This window comes from Rattus norvegicus, chromosome 9 (genome assembly GCF_021556685.1).
Source record: "Rattus norvegicus strain SHRSP/BbbUtx chromosome 9, alternate assembly SHRSP_T2T, whole genome shotgun sequence".
Taxonomy (NCBI): Eukaryota; Metazoa; Chordata; class Mammalia; order Rodentia; family Muridae; genus Rattus; species Rattus norvegicus.
Genome location: NC_141542.1, coordinates 120,746,401 through 120,771,814, shown reverse-complemented (window position 1 = coordinate 120,771,814; position 25,414 = coordinate 120,746,401). Strand labels below are relative to the sequence as shown.

At 44.7% G+C, this 25,414-nt stretch overlaps 1 protein-coding gene across 7 annotated transcripts in view; it reads left to right on the top strand.

Annotated features, from left to right (window-relative positions):
- The first annotated feature begins 436 nt into the window (after positions 1 to 436).
- Ankrd12 (ankyrin repeat domain 12) overlaps positions 437 to 25,414 on the top strand; it is a 104,751-nt gene continuing 79,773 nt past the window's right edge. For 5 of the 7 annotated variants that reach the window (XR_015628700.1, XM_087566575.1, XM_087566578.1 and 2 more), the window contains exon 1: positions 437 to 623. The gene's annotated coding sequence lies outside the window, so the exon portion shown is untranslated. 7 annotated transcript variants of the gene reach the window in all.

The following is a 25,414-nucleotide window of genomic DNA, read 5'->3' as shown; positions in this document are numbered from 1 at the left end:
CGCGACCACCGCTAACGAAACCCTCCCGGCCTCCAGCTGGTTTTGCCGTCCCAACTCAAACCCTGCAAAAATATGTGCGTTTCCTCCGCCGAGCGCCGGCACCCACGCCACCTTTTGCACATCTGGGGTGGTGGTACCAGGCTGCGTGTGCGGAGCGCCAGTAGCCCGCGGCTCCAGGGCGGCTCCGACTCCCACGCGGCGGCTCCCACAGCTCCTCGGGCGCGGCCGGCCCCGGAGGCTCAGGACTTCCGGCCCCCTCCACCAGCTCCGCTCCGCTCAGCTCAGCTCCCCACGACCGCCACCCGCCGCCGCAGGCTCCGCTCCTCCGGAGAGCCCAGGGACGGGCGCGTCGGGGGCGGGGCACGGCGGTCACGCCGCCCGTCCCGTGCCTGCAGGAGTCACGTGTCCGTCTGGGTCACGTGCTCGCGCCGCAGCCAATCGCGGAGAACGCTGTCCAAGAGCAAGGAGGCTGTGGTGAGAGACCGACCAAGACCGGAGATGTTTTCAAGCCTGGCCCCGGCGGCATCAGGGGCTGTTGCAGCGGCGACGGAGACACCGGCAGCGGCGGCCACCCGGAGGTCCTCGTTCAGGGGGTGAACCCTTCTGAGCCTGCCGAGCCTCGGGTCCGTGCGGGCCAGGGGGGCGTGGCGACCAGAGGGGAGGAAGGAGGGCGCGGTTTCGAGTCTGTCCCGGGCACCAGGGAGGAGACCCTCAGCCCTCAGTCGGGTTCCCCGTCCCCTCCCGGGAGCCAGGTAGGGGGTTGCGCCTGTGCCAGCCGCGCCCAGCCGTGTGCCACGCGCCGCCCGGCCCGGCCCAGCCCAGCCCGCGGCGCGGCCGTCCGGCCCGTGACAGGCCGTTGGTGGCCGCCCCGCCCGGCATCCTGACCCGTCGCGGTGCAGGTGGGGCCGCCGCTGGGCGACGCTCGGGCGGCGGCTAGCGCGAGCGCCTTGGCCGCCGCTTACCGGAACATGGCGCGGCCGGGAGGGCGCTGCCAGCGCACCGGGACGGACGGCATCGCGGGGGCGCGCCGTGCCGACGCGCGCTCCCGGTGCCAGCCGCGCTGCGTGCGCGGATGTCGGAGACTCGGTGCGGCCCGGGGCGTAGGAGGCGCGATGGTCCCGGGAGAGGTGCGTGAAAGCGAAATTGCTGCGGCTCGCGGAGCCAGTGCTGTCCTAAATGCCAGTGCGACCTTCCCTTGCCGCCTTGAGCGATCAGGTCTAGTTTGTGCCAGTTTCGATTGGAATGATGTTCAGAGACCCTTAGAGTGCATTGGAATCTTAGATGTGATTTTTGAAGAGTAATATGGGGATGACGCATCCTTCAGGATCCACGGCGTTGAATAAAAAGGCTGTACAAAGAGGTTGCCGAAACCCAGCTGACAGCTGTTTTAATAATTACAGTGAGAATAGTTGAGAATGGAAATGAACAGTATTGCACTAGTTGAGTACGTCGGAAACATTTGAAGCAGTGTGGTTATAGAGACTGTAATTTCCGCTAGACACCCCTTGAACTGGGGTGAAGTATGTTGCAAATCCGGCGATCAGTGACGCTTTGGGATTATCGCTAATTCTGTGGTTGAGATGAACCCGCATCCTCAGCCATGTGTTTCTCCTTATTTTAAATGGTCTGGGTCAATTATAAAGGAAGATGAACTATTCGAGTAAGTCATCCGTTCATTAAAAACATATGCCAAAGTAGGCGTCTAAAAATCTTGGCTACTGATCTTTTTCATCTTCTTCAAGCGTTACACAAAGGCTTTCCTGAAGATTAACTCAGAACTGGCAAAATGTGCTCTCTTGGTGCCAAATGGCTTAAAAGCAAAAATTCATTAGAATCGCTGACGTAACGATGAAGAAGTTATAGTACCCTTAAACACATTTCAGTATGACATTTAATATTTTAATACATTTGTTTACATGGTAAATGTGGCGGGCAGAGGACAACTTCCTATAGTTGGGGTTCCAGAGCTCCAACTCAGGCACTTAGGTTTGGTGGTCCTCACCCTTATGCTCTGAGCCATCTTGACCTCCTCCTGTTAATGTCTTGAGAACGCTTTCATTTGGATTAAAAGCAAAAATATGTAAGAGCATGCAACGTTTCGCCCTGAGGTTATAGATGCAGAGAGAACGGCTTCACTACCTAAGAGTTTTTACAATCGATAGAAGTACCAGTCGAATTTCTAACACTACAAGACAACTTGACCCAGGACAAACTTAATTGTTCACCATATGTGTTCTGTTTTAGAGACTGACAAAGTTCTCTGGGAATGAAACCATGGGGTTAAGGGTATTTGTGGAAGGAATATTAGAATTGAAAGTTGGAAGCAGTTCTCAGTTTGTTACAGTTTGTGTACTTTAAAATTGTCAACACTGACTGTGGATGGTTGAGACCGTGGGGATCTCTGGGTATGCACCCTATGAAATGTATTGGAGGAGGAGTTTCGAGAGCAACAGTGAGGGGTTGGGGATTTAGCTCAGTGGTAGAGTGCAAAGAGAGAGAGAGAGAGAGAGAGAGAGAGAGAGAGAGAGAGCGAGCTCACAACAGTGAAAGAACTCAGTTGCTGAAGATGTTCTTCAGTTTCGGTATTGGAAAAAATAATGGCTGGACTTTATCTGGAGCCAGTTGAGTACGTGGGGAAAGCAGATGCTTTTATTCAGATCACAGTGTTGTGGGGGTGTAGCTTGGGTGGGACCCCGAATTTCAGCCCCAGCATTGCATGCAGCAGGCTTGATAGTTAACGTATGCTCTCTGTAAACCCAGCACTCAGGAAGTAGAAGTAGGAGGATCAGTTCAAGGTGGTTAGAGAGATGGCAATCTGAAAGCCTAGGCAAGAAGCGCTAGATTAGATCCCCAGCAACTGTGGAAAGCCAGGAGCCAGAGCACACTCATAACTCTGGCCCTGGGGAAGGAGGGGCAGGGAGAACCTCTGGGGCTTTCTGGTCAGCCAGTCTAGCCAAATTACCAGGCTCCAGGTTCAGTGAGAGACTCTGACTCAAAAAATAACATGGAAAGCAATCAAAGATGTTAATAGTGGTGATACATGTATTACACACATGCGTCTGAGTGCATATGTATACACAAACACACCCACCACACACACAAAAGTGTATGCCACATGGTAAGTTCTAGGCCAACCTGAGATACACTAGACTCTTTCAAAAAAATGACCATCCTAAATCCCTTCTTTCTCCATAGGAGTTATTGGGGAAAGTGATTGATAGTTTCTAAAGTTGGAGAGATGGTAGTCAGGTGTGGGGTATTTGAAAAGGGTTATTTGTTTAACTATGAGATTTCTCTTAGCTTATTAGTACCTCGTTTTTCTTAATTTGTTTTTTTCTTTGAGATGGGGTCTCTCCCAGGGTGGATTCAAATTCACTGTGCAGTTCAGAATGTCCTTGAACTTGAAAGGACCCCTTGTGTACTATACCTTTTTAATTTTTGTTTTATTTTATTTTATTTTGGCAAGCAGGTTACCTAGTTACATTCCCCAGCCCCCAAACCCCCATTTAAAGGTGTTTTTTTTAAAAAAATAATTTATTTTTTATTGTATATTCATTGGTGTCTTTCCTGCATGTATGTCTGTGTGAAGGTGTCAGAAGCCCGGAAACTGCAATTACAGACAGATGTGAGCTGCTATGGGGGTGCTGGGAATAGACCTGAGTTCTCTGGAATACCAACCAGTGCTCTTAACTGCTGAGCCATCTCTTGAGCCCTTTAAAGGTTTGGTTTTTTGTTTTTTTTGTTTTTTTTTTAGATTTATTCATTTATTATATATAAGTACACTGTAGCTGTCTTCAGATACACCAGAAGAGGGCATCAGATCTCTTTACAGATGGTTGTGAGCCACCATGTGGCTGCTGGGAATTGAACTCATGACCTCTGGAAAAGCAATCGGGTGCTCTTAACTGCTGAGCCATCTCTCCAGCCCCTAAGGGTAAATTTTTAATTATGTGTCTATTGGGTATGTACTGGAGTGCTGGATGTCTGCAGAGGACAAAGATATTGATCCCCGGTTCTGGGTTACAGGTGCTTGTGAGCCACCTGATGTGGGTACTGGGAACTAAACCAACACCCAAGCCCTTTTAGTGTTTTCTTTCCAGATTGGGCCTTGCTAAATTGACTAGACACACACACTCTCCATCCTTCCTGTCTCAGCCTCCCAAGCAGCTCATATCACAGACCTGCTGTACCACTTCCAGTTTTCCTTATGGACATTAATTTCAGTCTGCAAAAGGACTGGCTAGTGAGATGAGTCATTTCTGTCGTTGGACTGTGGATTAAAGCACTTCCAGCACACATATGTAAGGATGCTGGAGTAGGTCATTTGGTAGTTTCCTTTGCATTTGCAGGGTTTGCTCCAGCATTGTTGGTAACAACATGTATTTGTTAGCAACTTGTGTCCTGTACAGGACACATGTGGAGTTAGCCTCAGAACTAGATGCAGCTTCACACTTTGCAATCCATGGCCCTCTTTTCAGATGAAAAGGTAAAAGCTTGGCCTTGACACAGTTGTCTGCCTTGCTGATTTGTCTAGAAGCTTCTTACTGTGAGATGCTAATTTGTTCTTTATTTGGAAGTAGTTGTGTGAAGCAGAAGGAAAAAGACCTGGAACTAGAACTGAGGAGGTCTGGATTGAAGTTTTTGTTTTGACAAATCTGTAAAATTCAGAGCCTTGCATTCTTTGCCTACTTCCCATGTGTGAGGCCTGCCGTCCAGTCAGTGCATCACCACCAATGATAATGATTGTCTTGTATAACATAAAGCGAGAACACTATAGAAAGAGCATTGCATACTGGGAGCCTTTATACAGATAAAGTATGATGCTGCTGCTTTCAAAGAAAATGTAGCTCTTGAAGTGTAACAAGATGTTTCAGTCCCTAGGGCTTTGCTGAGCCCTGGCTTTATTATTTTCTACACCTGCTATTTTGGGGATTATAATTCCTTGTAGATACAGTTTTTCCCGGTCCCCACTTAGTTCTAATCTTAGTAAAGCTGCTTATGAACACTCTAAATATTGCTTTAGCCTTCTGATTTCTCCTGGAGAATATAAAGTTGCTTCATACAGCATTTGAAAACATTCTTGTTATATGCTCATGCATGCATAATTTGTTTCCTTAGCAGACAATGGCTTTTCAAAAGCAATAGTGAAAGTATCATAGTAGTGATGTCAATTTGTCTCTGGCTGATTTTCAGACACAGCAGTGGCAGGAAATAAATTTCCTTTATAAGCTTAGTTTTGAATAGTTCATGGTTTTTAGTCATCTAGTGGTTCTAAAATACACAGAAGTGCTGTGGTGGTTTATGCCTGTAATCCCAGCACTTAGGAGGCTGAGATAGAAGGATCACCCCAAATTCTAAGCCAACCTAGCCACAGCTTGGATTAAAGTTCAGGCCTGGGTTAGAGTAAGACCCTGCACAAATGTACAGAATATATCTTAACTTTATATTTGTCTTGTCTTTTCTCCTTTTCTCCTCTTTTGTTTTCTTTTCTTTTGAGAGAGGGTCTTCTTATATAACTCTGGTTGACCTGGAACTCACTATGCAGATCAGGCAGGCCTTGAACTCACAGAGACCCATCTGTCTTACCTCTCTAGTATTCATTGTATTTGTTTTTTAGGTAAAGTTTAATTTTTTCTAGTGTTTTCATTTGATTATGAAAATCAATAAATTGATGTCATGGTGTTGCCTAGATTAGAGCATGTGTAACCTTGAACATAAAAAGTATTGGTAATTGACCAAGTGGTGATGGCTTATGTCTTTAATCCCAGCACTCAAGAGGCAGAGGCAGGTGGATCTTTAAATTCTAGGCTAGCCTGATCTTTAGAGGGAGTTTCTAGGACAACCTGGGCTACACACACACACACACACACACACACACACTCTCACACACACACACACTGTCTCGACCCCTGTTTCTCCCCCTCAAAGCATCAGTAAAACACTTACTGAGGGTTGGGGATTTAGCTCAGTGGTAGAGCGCTTGCCTAGAAGCACAAGGCCCTGGGTTCGGTCCCCAACTCCGGAAAAAAAAAAAAGAAAAAAAAAAAAAACACTTAGTGCTTTATGGGAGTCTTTGTTCAAGGTTTAAATACAACATTTCAGATACTTTTCATTAATCTAAAGACAAATGCTATTTTAAGACATCAGATTAAGCTGAGGCTATGAACAGCTATGGGACATTAGGTATTCACAAGCCAAGTATTAGCAGTTTTCCATGTATATCTGTTGTCTCTCCTTAGTTAAGAATGGCTAACTGGTTTTGAAGAGCTTTAAGGAGGGAGTATTTATCAAATTTTGGACTTAGTGAAAAATGCTTGTGGGCCAGCTGCTCCACCAGCTGGGTGGCCAGAAAGGAAAAGGAAAATAAATATTATATAAGAATACTAGAATAAGCCAGTAGGGTTTTTGTTTTGTTTTTGTGAGATTTATGTGTGGGTTGTTCTCCATCTCCCCCATGACCTGTCACTGCTGGACACAGATCTCAGGGCCCTGATCAGAGACATTCTAGTCGATATCTGTATATACTTTGTCACGTGCTGACTGCATCTGAGCTGCATCTCCAGCCCAAGATGAGGGCTAGCCACTAAGATCTGTAGTATTATGTGGTGGAAGGAGAGAGCCAGCTCTCTCAAAAGCAGTCCTCTGACCTCCATGCACATAGTGTTTTCCATGGGTTAAGAAGAGATCACATAGTGATGAAGGGAAAAGAACACACTGGGTCAGGTAAGCTTTAGGGGAAAATCTAGACCAGTGATGGAGAGCTTGACTTTGTGCAAGTTAGCAAACAACACCCAGGAGAAGGCTTTTCTCCTATGCAGGACATCCAGAAGCCTGCAAATTCAAGAAATTAGCTTCATCCCTAGAAAGGTAGACTGAAACACAGAAATTAAGCACGCAAGGTAAATTATGAAGTAAATTGTAGTGTAGATTTTTAAAATATTAAAATATATAGTATAGTGTTTTTCAAAATTCTTAAAATATAAATATTGTTTTGCGTGGAATGCTAAAGAGATGGCTCAGGGGTGAAGAGCACTTCCAGTTTGTCCACAGGACCTGAGTTCAGTTCCCAACATCCATGTCTAGTCCGTATCCTCTTCCTTCTGCTCTCTCGCTGCTGGTGCGATCGATCTCCCTCCCTCCCTCCCTTCCTCCCTACCTTCCTCCCCCTCCCCTCTCCCCTCACTCTCATGAGCACTTGCATACACACACACACACTTAAAATTTTTTTTCCATAGCCAGGCCCACTAACAGTTGCTCATCATACTGAAAGTGATTAAAGATATGTAGTAGTTTGCCTTTCTAGTAATCACTATGTATTTGGGCTACAATTAGAGTAGTTATCATAAATACTGTCGGTAAATTCTTTGCCTAACTACTTTATTGAAACAAGTGTATGCCGTAGGTGGTTGGTCTCTTTTCTGTATAGAATAGCTATACTGACTCGAGATTGAAAAAGAAAAGATTAAAAAAGAAAAGAGGATGCCTTAAAAGTCAGAGTGGTTTGCTGGCAGGCACACACAGGCAGTTCAGGGCCACCTAGTTAGCTAGTGAGTAAGCACCAGCTTAGCCCTGTCTACATAGTGACATTGTCTCCTGCCCCAAACCAAAAAATAAAAATAAAGAAGTTGAGTAGTTTGCCATTTATAGGTTTGCATCTGTTTGAATTTCACACCTATGTGAGGCAAGAAAGATGTCACCTGACCTCATGGGACCATGGATGGATCTGGGTTAAATTTACTGGTGTAAGCGTAGGTTGCCTTGAAATTTACTTCTGAATGAGAATTATGAACAAACCTAGAAGAACAGTGGCATTTTTAATAGTTGGGGTGATCATCAGTAGGGGTAATTCAATCTTCGGGAATTTTCCCCATCTTCCAGGAGAAGTAATATAAAATTTCCACACATAAAAAATATGCCATTTAGGCATCAGTTGGCTAGGACAAAAGTGCGTGTTACTGTTTCTGTTTGTGTTCATGTTAGGAAGCGTAGACAAAGGGTTGCTTGGTGGCTGATGGCTCACTCACCCTGGCTTTGTTGTGAAGAAACTCTTTATGTCTCTTACTCCTGCCTGCCTCTGTGCCCTACAGACTGCTGCTCAGAATAAACCATGCTTATATAGGGATTCACACACGCAGGCTTATATAGGGATTACATGACTGCATTTACTAGAACTATATCACCACATTCTTACTTCGTAAAGATAAATTATTTTCTACATGGTACCCATGTGGCGGTCAGAGAACAACTCATAAGAGTCGGTCCTTGGGCATCCCAGGTGTCTAACTCAGGCCTTCAGGCTTGGCAGCAGCTGCCCTCACCACTCACCCAGCAGTCACCCACTGGGCCCTCGCTGTACATTTTAAGGCTTTGGTTTGCATTGTTGTAGAAGGTATTTGACTCTAGCTATATGAAATTGGATTTAGGGAGTATTTATATTTGTGAATTAGCCCTTCATATCCTTTAGACATTTTTTTTCCTATTTGTCCTCCTTATTCAAACTTTTAGGAGTTAAAAATGTAAGCAAATACTACTCTAATATGTGTATTAAAGTTTTTACGTTACTGAGTTGACTTGTGCTACTGTTAACAGAAATAGGTGAGCTGTATTTAATAACCCTTTTGTGCAATCTTGCTATTAGATTTCCACACCTGTTATTTTACAAATCATTTTCCTTTAGAAACATGACATTTATTGCCCATTTAAAAGTCCCAGAAGAAACTGCAAACTGTATCATATCATTTCTCTCCTAGTTATTAGGGTGGTGGCTCTGGTTGTAGTGGTTGCTGGAGTGTAGTAGCTTAGATAAATGTACTTACTATGTAGCCCAGGCTGGCCCAAATTTATGACAATATTCATGCCCCAAGGTCCTGAAATTACAGGTGTGAGCCACTGTGCTGAGCTTCTGCCTATAGATTTTTTGGTTTGGTTTGGTTTGGTTTGATTTAGTTTGTTTGTTTGTTTGTTTGTTTGTTTGTTTTTTGAGACAAAGTTTTTCTGTGAAGCTCCAGCTGGAATTCACTCTGTAGATCAGGCACACCGGAACTCAGAGATCAGCCTGCCTCTGCCATCTGAGTGCTGGGATTAAAGGCATGTGCCACCACTGCCGGGACCTACTGCTGCTTCCTTTAGCATTGCTCTTCTAAGTCATTGATAGCATCTCTTCTGTCTTAGTCAGGGGTCCTATTCCTGTACAGATATCACGACCAAGAAGCAAGTTGGGGAGGAAAGGGTTTATTCAGCTTACACTTCCACATGGCTGTTCATCACCAAAGGAAGTCAGGACTGGAACTCAAGCAGGTCAGGAAGCAGGAGCTGATGCAGAGGCCATGGAGGGATGTTACTTACTGGCTTGCTTCCCCTGGCTTGCTCAGCTTGCTTTCTTATAGAACCCAAGACCACCAGCCCAGGGATGGCACCACCCACAATGGGCTGGGTCCTCCCCGCTTGATCACTAGTTGAGAAAACGCCTTACAGCTGGATCTCATGGAGACATTTCCTCAAGGGAGGCTCCTTTCTCTGTGATAACTCCAGCTGTGTCAAGTTGACACACAGAACCAGCCAGTACACCTTCCTAACTTCAAAAAGACCATAGGAAAAGAAAAAAAATGTACCTGATCACTGGCTTGTATTGAGTAACAGTGATTATCATAAATGTTGAGGTTTTTTAACTTTGCTTTTTAATATTTTAAAGCTATATTTGCAATTTCATCAATGTGTATAATGTATCTTGATTGTATCTACCCTGCCTCACTAATTATGTATGGTGCTGGAGATGGAACAGAGAGTCTCATGCATGCTAGGCAAGTGTCCTGCTTCTGAGCCACATTCTCAATTCTGCTTTGTTTTGTGCCTTCATGTCTAAGTGTGTGTGGTGTGGTGCCACGTGTGTGTGTTGCCGTGTATGGTGCCCCATGTGTGTGTGTGTGTGTGTGTGTGTGTGAGAGAGAGAGAGAGAGAGAGAGAGAGTGAGTGTGTGTGTGTGTGTGTGTGTGTGTGTGTGTGTGTGTGTGTAGGCCAAAGGAGGATAAAGCTGAAGCTTCTTTGCTGTCCAGACTGGCTGGCAGGCTACCACCACATCAGCCTTTGACTGCTTATATTCCAGCATATACTACTGTTGGAATCTTTCTGGAATAAGCACTCAGATACCCATGAGAGCGGAAAAGTGGAGATGTCACCAGTGGGCCAAAGTCAGGATAGCTCCAGAAAGGCCTTGGTCTCAGGTCCAGTTTGGACTTCCAGGTTATACTGTAAAATCACAAAGTGGAGCACATAAGCAAGCAAGGCAATTTCACAGAAGCATGTGTGGCAGTCAGCAGACTGCTAAGGGCAATGAACTATTGGGTTAGCTATTCTCCACATCATTCCATCCCAGGCAGCAAGGGAAGCCCTGCCGTAGGCAGTGCTGTAAGTCAGTCACTAAATAAGCCAGTGCATCACCATCTTAACAGTCGGGGTTTTTTAAAACTTATTCTACTTCATCCCCTCCTGTCACCTTCACAACACCTTAAAAGTCTGTCTGAAAGAAACGGGTTGGTACTTAACTCCATGCATATTGTCTATACTGTCCTCCAACTCTCTACCCTTAATCCTTTCTAACAACTTTCTGCCATTTTCTTGTACCATTCTTGACTGATTACATACAAACTATTTAAAGCTCTGTGTGTGTGCGTGTGCATGCGTGCGTGTGTGTCTCCTGAGTACATATGTAAGTAAATACCCTTGGGGCAGGTGAAGTGTGAACTCCCAATAGGAGTTACTGCTCTTTTAGCTAGTCTGGTACAGCTCTTTTTATTTTTTATACCCTGGTCTTTTCCTGTGACCTGAACAGGTACCCAGCTGAACACGCCCCTTTGTGTTGGCGTTCATTCCCACTGCAGTGTAGTAACCTGGCTTGTGTGTGCACACCCAGCAGTCCCCACTGAGGTGAGGCGCCCCTGACTGCCTTTTACTAGCACCAGCGTTTTGAGACATGGATGGCATTTTCTCACATGGACGACATCTCTAATGGTCAGTCTCCACATTATTCCTCTCAGATTTTCTCCATCGAGGCCCATTACAGCCTTATTTCCTTATCCCTTTGTGGGGACTCCCTTCCAGGCCCTTTTTGAGGCAAACATCACACATGATCATTATTTAAGCTAACACTTATAGGTTCCCTCACAATCATTTTTTCGTTTGCCCATCCTCTGGCCACTTGTCCACAGGCTGTGGCATGGGCAGTTCCATCACAGGATGATATGATGAACTTTGAGGGTGATCCGAGGCTGGCCTGTTCCCAAGTAGTATCTTCTGAAGGAAGCAAGGCAGAGCCCTCTGAGGCAGTTACTTATATTGATGGGCGTCCGGGAGTTGGAGTTGCCCTGAGACAAGGTTGCTCTCCAGAGTAATTGACGAGACAGTGCACTGGCTCTGATGTACATCCACAGAACAGGGAGGACGTCAGGAGGCAGAGCAGGAACTCAGCTCTTGTTCCCATTCTGAGGACATTTGAGATGGTCAGTTTTGGAGGCTGGTCTGGGTCTGGGTCTCTCCTGGTTGACTCTTGGCTGGGATCCATAGCAACCCTGGGGTGGGTGTGGTGCATCCTAGGCTTGACCTGCAGCTTTAGGAGCTGAGGGATTGGGGAGGATTAGTCAGTGTTTGGTGTAGTGTCAGCCAAGTCTTTGAAGAACCACTGGAGGTGCGTGTGTCCGTACTCTTTCGAGGTTCTCTGAGCCCTTTGGGAGCGGTGCAGGTGGGCAGCCAAACATGATCTCAAAAGGAGAACAGTTTCATTTACAGGCTGTGCATTGCACCCTAAACAGTGCAAGCTGCAGAATTTCTGACCATGGGAGGTCTGTTTTTGGCAGTGTTTGGCCAGTGCTACTTAAAGATTCTATTCATGGTCATAACCCAGGCTGATGATTGGGGTAGGACTGTGTGTGCAGGTAGAAAAAACCTCTACCCACACTGAAAAGTGCACACATACCAGCAAATACTGGTACCCTCTGCTGGGTTGAGTGTCAGTAAAGTCCACTTCTAGATGTTCAGATGGGTAGGACCCCTGTTTTTATGTCAGCATCAGGGCCTGGGTCCCGGCTTGGGATTGTCTAAGCATACTGTAGACACTTTCCTAGGTTGTTGAGTCAGTGTTGGCAACCTCAGAACCACCAACTATCCTTGCAACAAATTCTTGTGTGGCAGTTTGTCTAGATGGGTTGCTTCATGAGCTGGGCTGGGCTGGGAGCTGTAACCTCAGAGCTATGCTCCTGCCTGAGGTGATTGGCAGACCTGACTTTTAGCAGCTCCTTCACCGGTTTTTCTTTTTTTATTTCCTGGCTTATGTGAGGGGAGATGTGGGAGCACCTGTGTAAGCACCTGTGTAAGCACCTGTGTAACCTTCCAGGATGGGAGTAGGAGAGGAGACTGCAGGATGTGTCTTTACAGGGGGTAGCCTTTTTGGTTTTCCCAACATACTGGGCCTCAGTTTTGTCTGAGTCTAACAGTAAGCACTGCCACAGCCTGGGCTAGGCCTCTTCTTGGAACTAGAAGATTTGATGTTTACTCCTGAGGTAATCAGTCCTCTTTGTAGATGTATTGCTGCTTTGAGTCTCTTGATATGAGGAGCTGTTCCCCCTGTTGAAGCTTCAGCTCCCATCAGTAAAAGGTTCTGGGTCTGCATTGGGAACCATCATGTCCTCACAGTTTGGCTGTGAGGAGAAAAATCTCATCTATAATTTGTCTGCAGTCTGGAGGGGCTTTCCCAACTCTTCAGGTAAGTATATGGTGTGGTGGTGTGGTAGAATATCTCCCATCTTGGGTGAGGGGAGGGCCTGCCATTTCCTCAGTTCTGGGTCAGATACCATTGGAGGGATGGGATTAGGTGCTCTTGTATCTTTGACATTATGTGAGTTGGAGTCCATGGGGAGGCAACATTGTGAACTTCCCTCTGGGGAAACTAAGGGAGTGCTTCCTTGGTGTCTTCACAGTCTTTGCAGGAAGGACTGTACAGGTCTTACATCAGGACTGGGCAGAGCTTATGACCAGAAGAATTCTCTAACCAGGAATGCATCTAACCCAGTGTGGTAGAGAAGACCAATTTCTCCCTCAAGCAGGTCCCTGCCTGGCCTGCCACCTTACAGTGACTTAAGAGATAGTACTTTAGGGTCATATGTATAAATCCATGTTAGTCACCTGTTACAGGAATCAAGTGTTCATTCAGGTCAAAAAGACCTCAGAGGAACCACAGGTTGGGCCCTATCAGATCCCATGTCTCAGAACTATGGGATCATTGCAAGTGTTCACACACTCATTCACCACTCATGCACAGGTTATATGCAGTTCTAAATTCCTGGTGCATCCTGTTTCTCTAGAGACCAGTACCAGCGCTTGTTACCCTTTCAAGGCTTTTCCTCGGAGACTTGTGCCACCTCAGTACCATCGAGACTTTGGGTGCAGTCAGTCTCTCCCGCAGGATGATTAAGTCATGCAGATTCTTGCTTCCTCTCTCCCCAGCAATTTTTCCTTGGTCTGGATGTCGGTCTCGCCTAGCCTAGATTCAGGGCCTGGGACTCTCGGTCCCTTTGGCATGGTGGCAGCACATACTTCTGAGGTCCAGAGATCTTCAGTGAGCTGAGAACAGAGAGCAGCAGTCATTCTCAACCAACTAGGGTGGTGGTGAGGACATCTTGCTGGAAACAGTCTGTGGGCATCTTTCTGGAGTAAGCATTCCAACACCAGTGAGAGTGGAAGAGACGTCACTGGTGGACTGTGGTCTTTCAAGAAGCTCTCATTAGTGTTGGGGTATTTATTCCAGAAAAATGTCTGCACTCCCACGATGCCTAGCTTTTCCCTGGACCTGAGGATCTGAACTGAGTTTCCTGCTCACATGGGAGCTACTTTACCTTCTGAGCCATCTTCTCAGCCCCACTCTTAGACTGGTAAAGCTTGGTTTCCTTGGGAAGTTAACTCAGAGAATGGTGGGATATAACGTTTTCCTATGTGCATGTCATGTGATCTGCTTAGACTCATCCATAAGTATTCTGTTGTCCTTTCTCCTCCTGCTGGTTTCTTTCCCTAAATGTTCTATGACGCCTTGTACCTTTCATACTTTAAACCTAGCTTCCACATATGAAGGAAAACATGCACTATTTATCTCTGAGTTTGGCTTACTTTGTTTGACATAATGATCTCTAGTTTCTTTCATTTTCCTATGATGGACTTAATTTCAGTCTTTATGACAGAATAAAATTATACATATACAGTAATATATAATAAAACAATTATATTTAACATGTTTTCTTTACCAGTTGATTCCATAATACGGCAGTATGTCTGTTGTCTGCTGGCCTAGATTCATTCAGACTTAGATCTAGGAGTGGTCGTAAGTTTTTATTTACCCCTTGCTGGTCTGGAACTCACTGTGTGGGTCAGAGTGACAGGATTCTTCGAACCCCTACCTTTTCTGAAGGTTGGGATAACCGTGTTTACCTGTATAACTGAGGTAACTCTGAGATGTATTTTTAACTGGCCTAAGGATGACCTTGAATTTCTGATCCTCCTGTCCACCTGCTAAATGCTGGGATTATGGGCATGCACAACTGTGCCCAGTTAATCAGTTCTGGGGACTGAACCGAGGGTTTAGGCAAGCATCTACCAACTGTGCTATAGTTGCCAACCTTACTTTTAGAGTTTTTCTGATTCTGATTTCTATAGTACTATCTGTGTTGTACTTAAATATCTACTATCTATATAAAGATTCTGCTCTGCTTTTTAAAAATGACCTTGTATCACAGTCTATTTGACTTTGAGTACCCTCTTCCATTATCTACCATGTTTAAAAGTACACTTGTCATCAAAGCTAAAGTATATATTTATTTTTTTACATCTTTAATTATTATTGTGTGTACCTGATGTATGTATGCATGTGTGTGCGCACACGCACGCACGTACGCACGCACGCATGCACGCATGCACGCACACATGTTGTGTCCTGAAGATAGCTCACTCCGCCTGTCTTTACCCCAGGGCAGGTGCCAGACTTCAAGGCCAAGTTCTTTACCCACTGACCCATCTTGCTGGCCCGAGTGTGTGTTTACTTTTAAAGAATTCTTTTAGAGGGTTGGGGATTTAGCTTAGTGGTAGAGCACTTGCCTAGTAAGCGCAAGGCCCTGGGTTCGGTCCCCAGCTCCGGAAAAAAAAAAAAAAGAATTCTTTTAAAGTGACAATTGACTTTTGAAAATGTATTTATTTTATTTTATGTGCATTGTTATTTTGCCTACATGTGTGTCTGAATGAGGGTGTTGGATCCCCTGGAACTGAAGTTACAGACAGTTGTGAGCCACCATGTGGGTGCTAGAAATTGAACCCAGGTCCTCTGGAAGAGCAGCCAGTACTCTTAACTGCTGAGCCATCTTTCCAGTCCTGTGCCACTGTGTTTTATAAGGAATAAACTGAGCAATATTTGGAATGTCACAAGGATAATTCATAAATAGGGTGATATGTTAGAAAAGATAGGCTGTGATAATGTGCTTTGGTAGGGAATGGGAGAGAAGACAGCTAAACAATCTGTTTAAACAAAACCAGACCAGACCAGACCTGGGAAGATTGTTAAGCACACTTACTCTTCCAGAGGCCCTCCTGGTTCTCACGTGGCTGCTAACCACCGTGTATAATTACAGCTCTACAGACTGATGCCTTCTTCTGGCCTTTCCACAAAAGTGGTGCATACACATACCTGAGGCGAGACAGCCATACCCATCAAAATAAATACTTTTTAGAGCTGGGCATGGTGGGGCACACCTTTAATTCTAGTACTCAGACGGCTGAGGCTGGCAGACCTCTTGTGAATTCAGGTTTAATCTGGTCTACATAGTAAGTTCTAGATCAGCCAGGGCTATACAGTGAGATCTTGCCCCAAATGAATGAATGAATGAACAAACGAATGAATGAATAAATACAAACTAAATTTTTTTTTTTAATTGAAATCTCGGGGATGGAGAGATGACTCAGCGGTGAAGAGCACTGACTGCTCTTCCAGAGGCCCTGAGTTCAATTCCTAGCAACCACATGGTGGCTCACAACTGCCTGTAACTCCCATTCCAAGGGATCCAACATTCTCTCTCAAAACAGACATATGTACAAGCAAAACACTAGTGCATATTAACAAATAAATGGTTTAGAAAAGTGGAAATGTCTGAAGTGACATAGAACAGCCTAATGTAAGGATGAGCACTTCACATTCTGCTGGAGCTCTGTGCACTTCCAGATGTAACCTTACCTCATCTCTATATGCATTTTTCCAACAGTGGCTTGTCTTTTCCTCTGACTTGCTGGGAATCTCTTTTTAAAGTGTAGCTACAGTGTAGCCCCAATCTCTGTAATGAATCTTCACGTTTTTCCTATTGACTCTTTGTACATTGTATATGGCTGTTAAGAATATCTGGCTAGGGAATGCATTAAGATTGCAAATATGACCTAGAGATTTACTTGAAATTTTGTTTTTATTTTTAGTTTGAGCTGTTCTCACTGTGTAGCCATGCCTGGATGGCCTAGGACTTGCTGTGTATATAGGCCGGTCTTAAACTCGAAATCTACCTGCCTGTCTCCAGAGTACTGGGATTTACCTTGAAGTTTAATGGAAGTTTTACTTCCTCACTGTTCTGTATGCAGAGGAGATTTGATAAAGTCAGACCGAGAGCCTCCTAACCAAAGGGTCATTTTAAGGTTACTGTGGTAGCATTGTGTAGGGTCACTGGCAGTAGAGAATGGCTGAGGCATTTGCTTTTCCCTTGTGACTCTGTGTTACTGATACTTTATTTTACTTTCAGCAGCTTAGTATTTTGTAAAAGAAGAAAGGGCGAGAGTCGTCTTTAGGGCTCAGAGGGTGTATCTGACCTCTTCTGGTGTCAAAGCTTCCCCACTGTCCGTGGGAAAGTTCTGGAGTTGGTACTAGATACTTTGAGCCTTGCTGAATTTTCTTTACCTTCCATTGCCCAGAATGGAGGGAGGTACTGGTCCCTCTTGAGCTGCACAGCCTCTGCTGAATCATGGGGTTGCAGCAGTTTGAGAGTCTGTTGGCAACTCATCCTGATCACAGCCTCCCCCTGCCCCCGCCACATCTCCTCTCAGTTCCACCCTCACAAACCCCCTTCCCCTAATACCCCTCCCCTTCTCAGAGTACCAACCTGGGACACCAAGTTGCAGCAGGACTAAGGGATCCTCTCCCACTGAGACCAGACAAGGTAGCCCAGCTAGGAGAAGGGGATCCAAAGGCAGGGAACAGCCCCCCTCCAGTTATTAGGAGACCCACATGAAGACCAAGCTGTACATCTGCCACATATGTGCAGGGGGGTGCCTAGGTGCAGCTCATGCATGCTCTTTGGTTGGTGGTTCAGTCTCTGAGAGTCCCAAGGGTCCAGGTTAGTTGACTCTGTTGGTCTTCTTATAGTGTCCTTGACCTCTCCAGGTCCCTCAGTCCTTCCCCTATTCTTTCACAAGAGTCCCCAAGCTGCACCTAATGTTTGGCTGTAGGTCTTTGCATTTGTTTCCATTAGTTGTTGGACGAACTCTCTAAGAAGAGTTATGCTAGGCTCCTGTCTGCAAGAATTGCACAGTATCCTCAATAGTGTCAGGGATTTGCTCTGTCCCATGGGATGGTCTCACATTGGACCGGTCATTGCTTGACCATTCCCTTAATCTCTGCTCCACCTTTATCCCTGCACATCTTGTAGGCAGTACAAATTTTGGGTCAAAGGTTTTGTGTGTCGGTTGGTTCCCCTCTCCCTCCACTGGAAGTTCTTCTTGGCTACAGGAAATGGCTACTTAAGTTTCCATATCTCCAGCTGCTAGGGGTGTCAGCTAGGGTCACCCCAATAGACTGTTGGGAGCCTCCCTGGTCCCAGGTCTTGTCTCATCCCAGAGATACCCACTTACCAATGTCCATTCTCTCTCCCTGCCGTCCCTGCTCTCCCCACACCTGATTCCCACTCAGTTCCCTCCCTCCATCTACCTCCCATGTCTGTTTTATCTCCTCTGCTAAGATTAAAGCGTCCTCTGAACCGTCCTTGTTCATAGCTACTTTGGGATTGTGGATTGTAACAGTTGTATCCTGTATTCTATGGCTGATACCCATTTATGAGTGAGTACGTACCATGCATGTCTTCTGGATTTGGGCCACCTCACTCATTTTCTAGTTGCCTCTCAGATCTCTCATGCTCATTTGATCAGTAGGATTAACATAACAAAAATAGCCATTTTGCCAAAAGCAATCTCCAGATTCAATTCAACTCCCATCAAAATTCTAATACAATTCTTTATAGGCCTTGAAAGAGCAATTCTCAACTTCATATGGAAAAACAAAACAAAAAACCCAAAATAGCTAAAACAATCCCGTAAAAGTGCCAGAGGTAGCAGCATTCCTGATTTCAAGCTGTACTACAGAGCAGTAGTGATAAAAACCACATGGTATTGGCATAAAAGCAGACAGGTTGATGAATGGAATAGAATCAAAGACCCAGAAATAAACCCACACACCTGTTGACAACTTGAATTTTGACAAAGAAGCCAAGACCATACAATGGAAAAAAGAAAGCATCTTCAACAAATGGTGCTGGTGTAACTGGATGTCTGTATGCAGAAGAATGTAACTAGAACCATATGTATCACCCTGCAGGAAACTCAGGTCCAAGTGGATCAAGAGTCTCAACATAAAACTGGATCCACTAAATCTAACAGAAGAGAAAGTGGGGACTGCCTCGAACACACTGGCACAGGAGCCATCTTCCCGAACAGAACACCAACGGCTCAGGCACTAAGATAAAAAATTAATGACTGGGACCTCAGGAAAGTGAAAAGCTTCTGTGAGGCAAAGGACGCCGTCATCAGGACAAAACAGCAGCCTACAGAATGGAAAGACGTCGTCCCCAACCCTATATCCAATAGAGGACTAATATCCAGACTCTATAAAGAACTCAAGAGATTAGACACAAGCAACCCAAATAACCCAATTAAACAATGGGGTACAGAGCTAAATAGAGAATTCTCAACAGAGGAACCGCTAATGGCTGAGAAGCATTTAAAGAAATGTTCAGTGCCCTTAGTCATCAGAGAAATGCAAATCAAGACAACTCTGATTCTATCTTATACCTGTCAAAATGGCTAAGATCAAAAACTCAACTGACAGCACATGCTGGCAAGGATGTGGAGAAAGGGGAACATTCCTCCACTGCTTGTGGGAGTACAAACTTGTACAACCATTTTTTAAATCAATTTGTCCTTTTCTCAGAAAACTTGGAATAGTTCTACCTCAAAACCCAGCTATACCACTCCTGGGCATATACCCAAAAGATGCTCCATCATCCCACGAAGTGACTTGTTCAGCTATGTTCATAGCGGCTGGAAACCATCTAAATCTCAGCTGAAGAATAGATAAAGGAAATGTGGTTCATCTACACAGTAGAGCACTACGCAGCTGTTAGAAAAAAGGCATCAGGAAACTAACAGCCCTGGCTGTCCTTGAACTGCCACCATGCCTGGCCTCTGACATTTCTAGGAGATGCACTCTCAGGACAAACTTCCTGTTCTTTGGGCCTTACAGTCTTTGCTCTTGTACAGTGACCTCTGAGGGTTGGGTGCAGGGTTTGTGCAGTCTGTCAGTTGAGGTTGAGCATCACATAGTCTCTTGTTCTGCATTTTGATTGGTTGTGTTTTCTGTAGTGGTCCTTGCCTGTTGCAAACAGAAGTTTCTTTGCTGAGGGATGAGAACTTCATTTATGAATGGCTGCATATTTATAATCTAAATATGTAAATATTTAGATTATACTTAGCTATCTTGCTGTTTGGTAAAGTGGTGGCTGTAATTTTTACTCCAAGACCCGTGACTTCAGCAGCTCTGGGCAGTTGGCTAGGTTTTCAGTACCAGGTATAGTTTCCATCTTGTTGAGGAGGCCTTACGTCAATTAGAAAGCTGTTGGTTTCTACCAAGGAATGCATGTCACTACTGTATCCTATAGTTATCGAGCCAAGCTGGTCCTTGTGGTGCAGAGGCATCAGAGTGGGGTAGGAATAATAATATTATTATTATTCCCTTGAATAATTGCACCTTCTAGAACCATGAGAAGTAGTCCTCTGGGACAAGGCTTTGAGATCAGATCCAGCCTAGGTCCCCTGGGTCCTGTGTCCAAAGAGTGATATTTTCAGCAAAAGGAACTTACCTCCAAAGGGCAGATGGAAATTTCTCCAATTAAACTATATATGTATACATAGAAAGATTTTATCTTTAATTATATGTTTTTTGTCAGTGTGGAGACCTGCACATGAGTATAGGTCCGCACATGGGCCAGAGGCATTGGGTCACCCTGAAACTGGAGTTGTACATGGTTTTGAGAGGCTTGGCCTGGATGGATACTGGAAACCAAACTTGGGTTCTCTGGAAGAATGGTGTATGCTCTTAACTTCTCAGCCTCTTCTTTGGCCTCCTGTTTAATTATTTCTACTAATAGCTTAAATATAGTGGATAAATGCTAATTGCTTTTTAAACATTTTAATTCCTTTAAAAATCTTCGTTACTGGGAACTGAAGTGTAGCTGTCCTGAGCCCACTTGTTTTGTTCGCTCCCTGCGCTCTGCTCATTATCCTTTTGTCTTTCCATTGGCTGCCCGTTCCTCTGCGATGGTTTTCTGTGTTGTGCAGGTTTCAGTGCTGTGCGGTCTCGTTTATCAGTTAGTATTATGTGCGATGTTGCCCTAAGGAAGATTTTGTGTGTGCCATACCTTTTTGGGTGTTTTTTTTAAAGACAAAGTCTCACTACACAGTGTCTCGCTGGTCTGGAACTTGCTGTGTAGCCCACGCTGGCCTTTCATAGATCCCTGCCTGTCCCTTCTTCCTGAGTGTTGCCAGGATTCAAGGGTGTACCACTGTGCCTGGCCGGGGCCTTCATCTTGGTGCATTTGCTCTAACAGTCTCAGGTCTTCATGAGGTCTTCAGCTCCTTTTGAACTGGTGCGTGTAGGATGACAGGTGTACGTATATCCACGTTCTGAGGACCATTTGTTGAAGAGGCCCTTTTTGAGGCTGTTTGTTTTTGTCACACAATCCCAGTGTGTCTTTTTGACATCCTTGTTGAAAACCAAGCAGCTGTATGTGCTTGGGTTTGTCTGTCTTCGGTTCCGCAGTGTACACGCCTGGTTTTGTGATATTACTTACTGTTTATACACCCGTGACTGGTGTCTGAGGTCAGCAAATGCGGGATGTCCGGTGCTGTTCCATCACTGCTCTTGCTGCTCAAGACTGACTGATTGGCTACTCAGTGGCCGCCTACCAGTTTCTTTAGGAGTTCTTTAGATTTTGTCAAAAGCTTTTCAGTATCTGCCCATGTGATTTCTGCCCTTGAATCTATGTGATGTATTAACATGACAGGATTTTGTATGTTGAATTTGGATTTCTGGAGTAATGTTCACTTTATCATTGTGAATGCTATTTTTTCTTTTAAGTTGTTGACATTGAAGAGATGGATAGTGGTTTAAAATTCGTTGCTCTTTTAGATGATCTGGGCTCAGTTTCTAGCACTACTATTCTAGGGGGTCTGACACCTTCTTCTGACCTCATCAGGCATCAGGCATGTGCATGGTATACAGGCACACATGCAAGCACAATACTCACGTAAATCTAAACAAAAGGTGTGTGTCTGTGTGTACATAGCGTTCATGTATGTCTGTGTGTGTACACAGTGTTCATGTGTGTGTGTGTGTACACAGTGTTCATGTGTGTGTGTGTGTGTACACAGTGTTCATGTGTGTGTGTGTGCACAGTGTTCATGTGTGTCTCTGTGTACACAGTGTTCATGTGTGTCTGTGTATACACAGTGTTCATGAGCAACAGCACATTTTGAGGAAGACTGACTTTTTTCTTGGTTTTTAGTTTTTCAAGACAGGCTTTCTTTGTGTAAGCCCTAGCTGTCTTTGTCTACCAGGCTGCCTCAAACCCTCTGCCTCCCCAGTGATGGGATTAAAGGCACGGGCCAGCACTTGAGGCTTTGTAGACTAACTCTTGGGCATTGGTTCTCTCCCACCATGATCCAGGGATTGAAGTCAGTTCATCAGAGCTGTGCTCAAGGGTGACGTATGTATATGTACGTACGTATTTATTTTTACTATCTTCACCTGGTTGGGGTAGCAGGATAATATTGACTTTGTAGAAAGAGTTTGGTAGTGTTACTTCATTTTCTGTTCTATGGGAAAGTTGGGAAGCATTGGTGTTCTTTGAAGGTCTGTTGAAATCTTCCACTGAATCCTGAGCTGCAGTTTTTTGTTCCCTTAACAGTGTGTGTGTGTGTGTGTGTGTGTGTGTGTGTGTGTGTGTGTGTGTGCGTGCGTGCGCGCGCGCGCACTCAAGGGCCTGTGGAAATCAGAGGTCCTGGGTCTCCTGAAGCTGGAGGTACAGGAAAGCTTTGAGCTACTCAACATGGGTGCTAGGAACTGAGCATAAGTCCTCCTTTGTAAGAAGTACATGTATGGCATAGCCTGGGGCAAGCCTCGGATCCCAGCAGGCAAGCAAATATCTGTGAATGAGAGGCCAGTCTCATCTACAAGCCAGTTCTGGGGTCTGTTACACACAGAAATCCTGTCTCAAAAAGCAAAACAGTATGTGTGTTTAACCTCTGACTCATCTAACATCTCTGAGAGAACTAAAAGGAAATTACAGGTGGTAGTGGGACATGTTTTTAATCCCAGCACACAGTAGGCAGAGGCAGGTGGGTCTGTTAGTTTGAGGCCAGCCTGGTCTACAGATCCAGTTCCAGGAAAGCCAGGGTTGCACAGAGAAACGTTGGGTCAAAAAACTAACTAACCAAACAAATACACACACACATACGCGTGCGTGCACACACACAAACAACAACAACAACAACAACAACAACAAATGACCCTGCTTCATTCTTACTGCTCGTTACAGGTCTTTTTAAATTGACTCCTTGGCTCAATTTTGGTAGGTCATGTATTTAGAAATTATCCATTTCTTTTAGAAATTACAGTTTAGTGGAATATATATTTTGCAGGTATGATATTTAACTTTCTTGGTTTCTGTTACAATGGCTTCCTCTTTAGTCTTTTTGATGGCTGTATTTTATGTGCATTGCTGTTTTGCCCATGTGGACCTCACTAGGTTATTGGTTGGCTTTTTTCTATTTTGGGGGGGGTGGGGTTGGTTGGTTCATTGTTTTTTGTTGGTGGTGGTTGTTTTGTTTTGTTTTTGTTTTTTGAGACAGGGTTACTCTGTGTAACAGCACTGGCTGTTGAGGAACTCACTCTATAGACTAGGATAGCCTAGAATTTAGAGATCGCCTGCCCCTGCCTCGGGAGTGCTGGGATTAAAGTCATGCACCACCATCACCCAGCACTTTCCGGTCTCTCAATACAGGCCCTGGCAGCTGTAAACCTCCCCCTTGCACCACTTTTGTTGTCCCTGGTTAATTTGGGTTTGCTGTGTTTCCATTTTCATTCAGTTGACATTTAATTTACAAAATTCTCCTTTTGTTTTCAGTCACTGTTCAATATTTAATAATGTTGATCCTCCATTTGTTTGTGTATGATCTATATAGTCTATCTTGCTATAAGGACAGTTTTTTTCTTTTGTGATCAGGTATGATATACAAAATTATTCCACTTTCCTGTATTTAAGATTTTCTTGATTTTTTTTTTTAGAGGAAGTCTTTGGGTAAATTAATTTATTTAGTGACCCATGGTGGAAGTCAGAAGACTAAAGTCAGGTTATCCTGCTCAGATCAGGCCAAAGAGGAAATGCTTTGTAGATGCCTCTTAAGTCCATGTGGTTTCCTTTATAATACGATCCAAACATTTCTTTTGCTTATTTTTTTGCTGGGATGACCTGATAATTATTTCAAGCAATGTGTTGAAGTCACCTACTGTTACTATGTGGGGTCAATCTGATTGTATAACATGAGCTGATTAATACAGTGCTGGCTTATGTCTTGTAGTATTTGTTTTATGGATTGGGTGCACTTGTGTTTGGTTGCATATATGCTTAGAATTGTAATGTCCTTGTCAATGCAGAAAACACAGCTCTTACCTCAAAGGAATGAGGTATAGTTTTATTCTGGAGCCATTTTGATTGACCATGACCCTGGAGCACAGGTTTAGGGTATCCCAAATTCCATGTTCCAACATAGAAGCAGTTCATAGTTTTGTAAGCTAAAGGAAGGCATAAATCCGGGCAAGTTTAAAACACATTAGTAGGTATATCAGAGAGAAGTTTAGAGTAGGATGGGGAAGCTTTGCCATAAACCTTAGGTGTTATGGTGGAAGGTAGCAGTCTGTCAAATTCATAGATCTCAAAAGTTCTTTAAAATCTGTCACACCACAAGATCCTGTTCTGACAGGGGAATGAGTAAGGAATGGCTGTTTAGGGGCTCAGGCTAGCCCAGAGTAAGGTAACTAGCCCCTGGGCCTGGGACCTCTCCACAGTTTCCAGGAACTTTCTCTCCTCTCGTTGATGGGTTGTTCATTAGTCGGTGTGCAGTGACCGTCTTCATCTCTTGTTACTAGCTCTGAAGTCTGTGTTTGTCAGATTAGAATGGTGGCACCTCTGTCTTACAGCGCCATTCACTTGGAATACCTTTCCCATCTTTCACTTAAGACAGCACACTCCTCTTCTAGTGAGTCATGTTTCTTACAAGCAACAAATTAGGAGGGTTTTGTCTTTAACCCTTTAGTCTGTTGTTAGGATCTTATTGCTAGGATAAAACACTGTGAGCAAAAAGCACGTTGAGGAGGAGAGGGTTTATTTGGTTCACACTGCCAGGTCACAATCTATCACTGGAAGAAGTCAGGACAGGAACTCAACGCAAGCAGGAACTTGGAGGCAGGAGCTGATGCAGAGGCCATGGAGGGTGCTGCTTACTGGCTTGCTTCCCTTGGCTTACTCAGCCTGCTTTCTTGTGTAACCCAGAGGTGGCATCATCCACCGTGGGTGGGGCCTGGCCCCATTGATCACTAATTGAGAAAATTCCCTACAGCTGGATCACATGGACGCATTTTCTCAATTGAAGGTCCTTCCTCTCTGATGACTCTAACTTGTGTCAAGTTGACACACAAAGCCAGCCAGTACACCTGTCATTAACTGGAAGATTGAGACCATGAACTAAATATTTTATTTTGTTGCCTATTAGATTTGTTTAATTTAAAATTTTTTATTGTGTATAAGTATATGGGTGTGTACACCCATACCACACAGTGCACATGTGGAAGTCAGAGAATAAGTTTTAGGAGTTGTTTGTCTATATCCTGTGGGTTCTGTGAATCAAAGTCAGGATGCTGCTTGGCTTAGAGGCAAGCATCTTCATCTGCTGGCCTAGGTGGCCAGCTCTGGTTTCTTGTTTAACCTCAAAATTGCATTTCTCAATCTTTGTTTTCATGCCATTT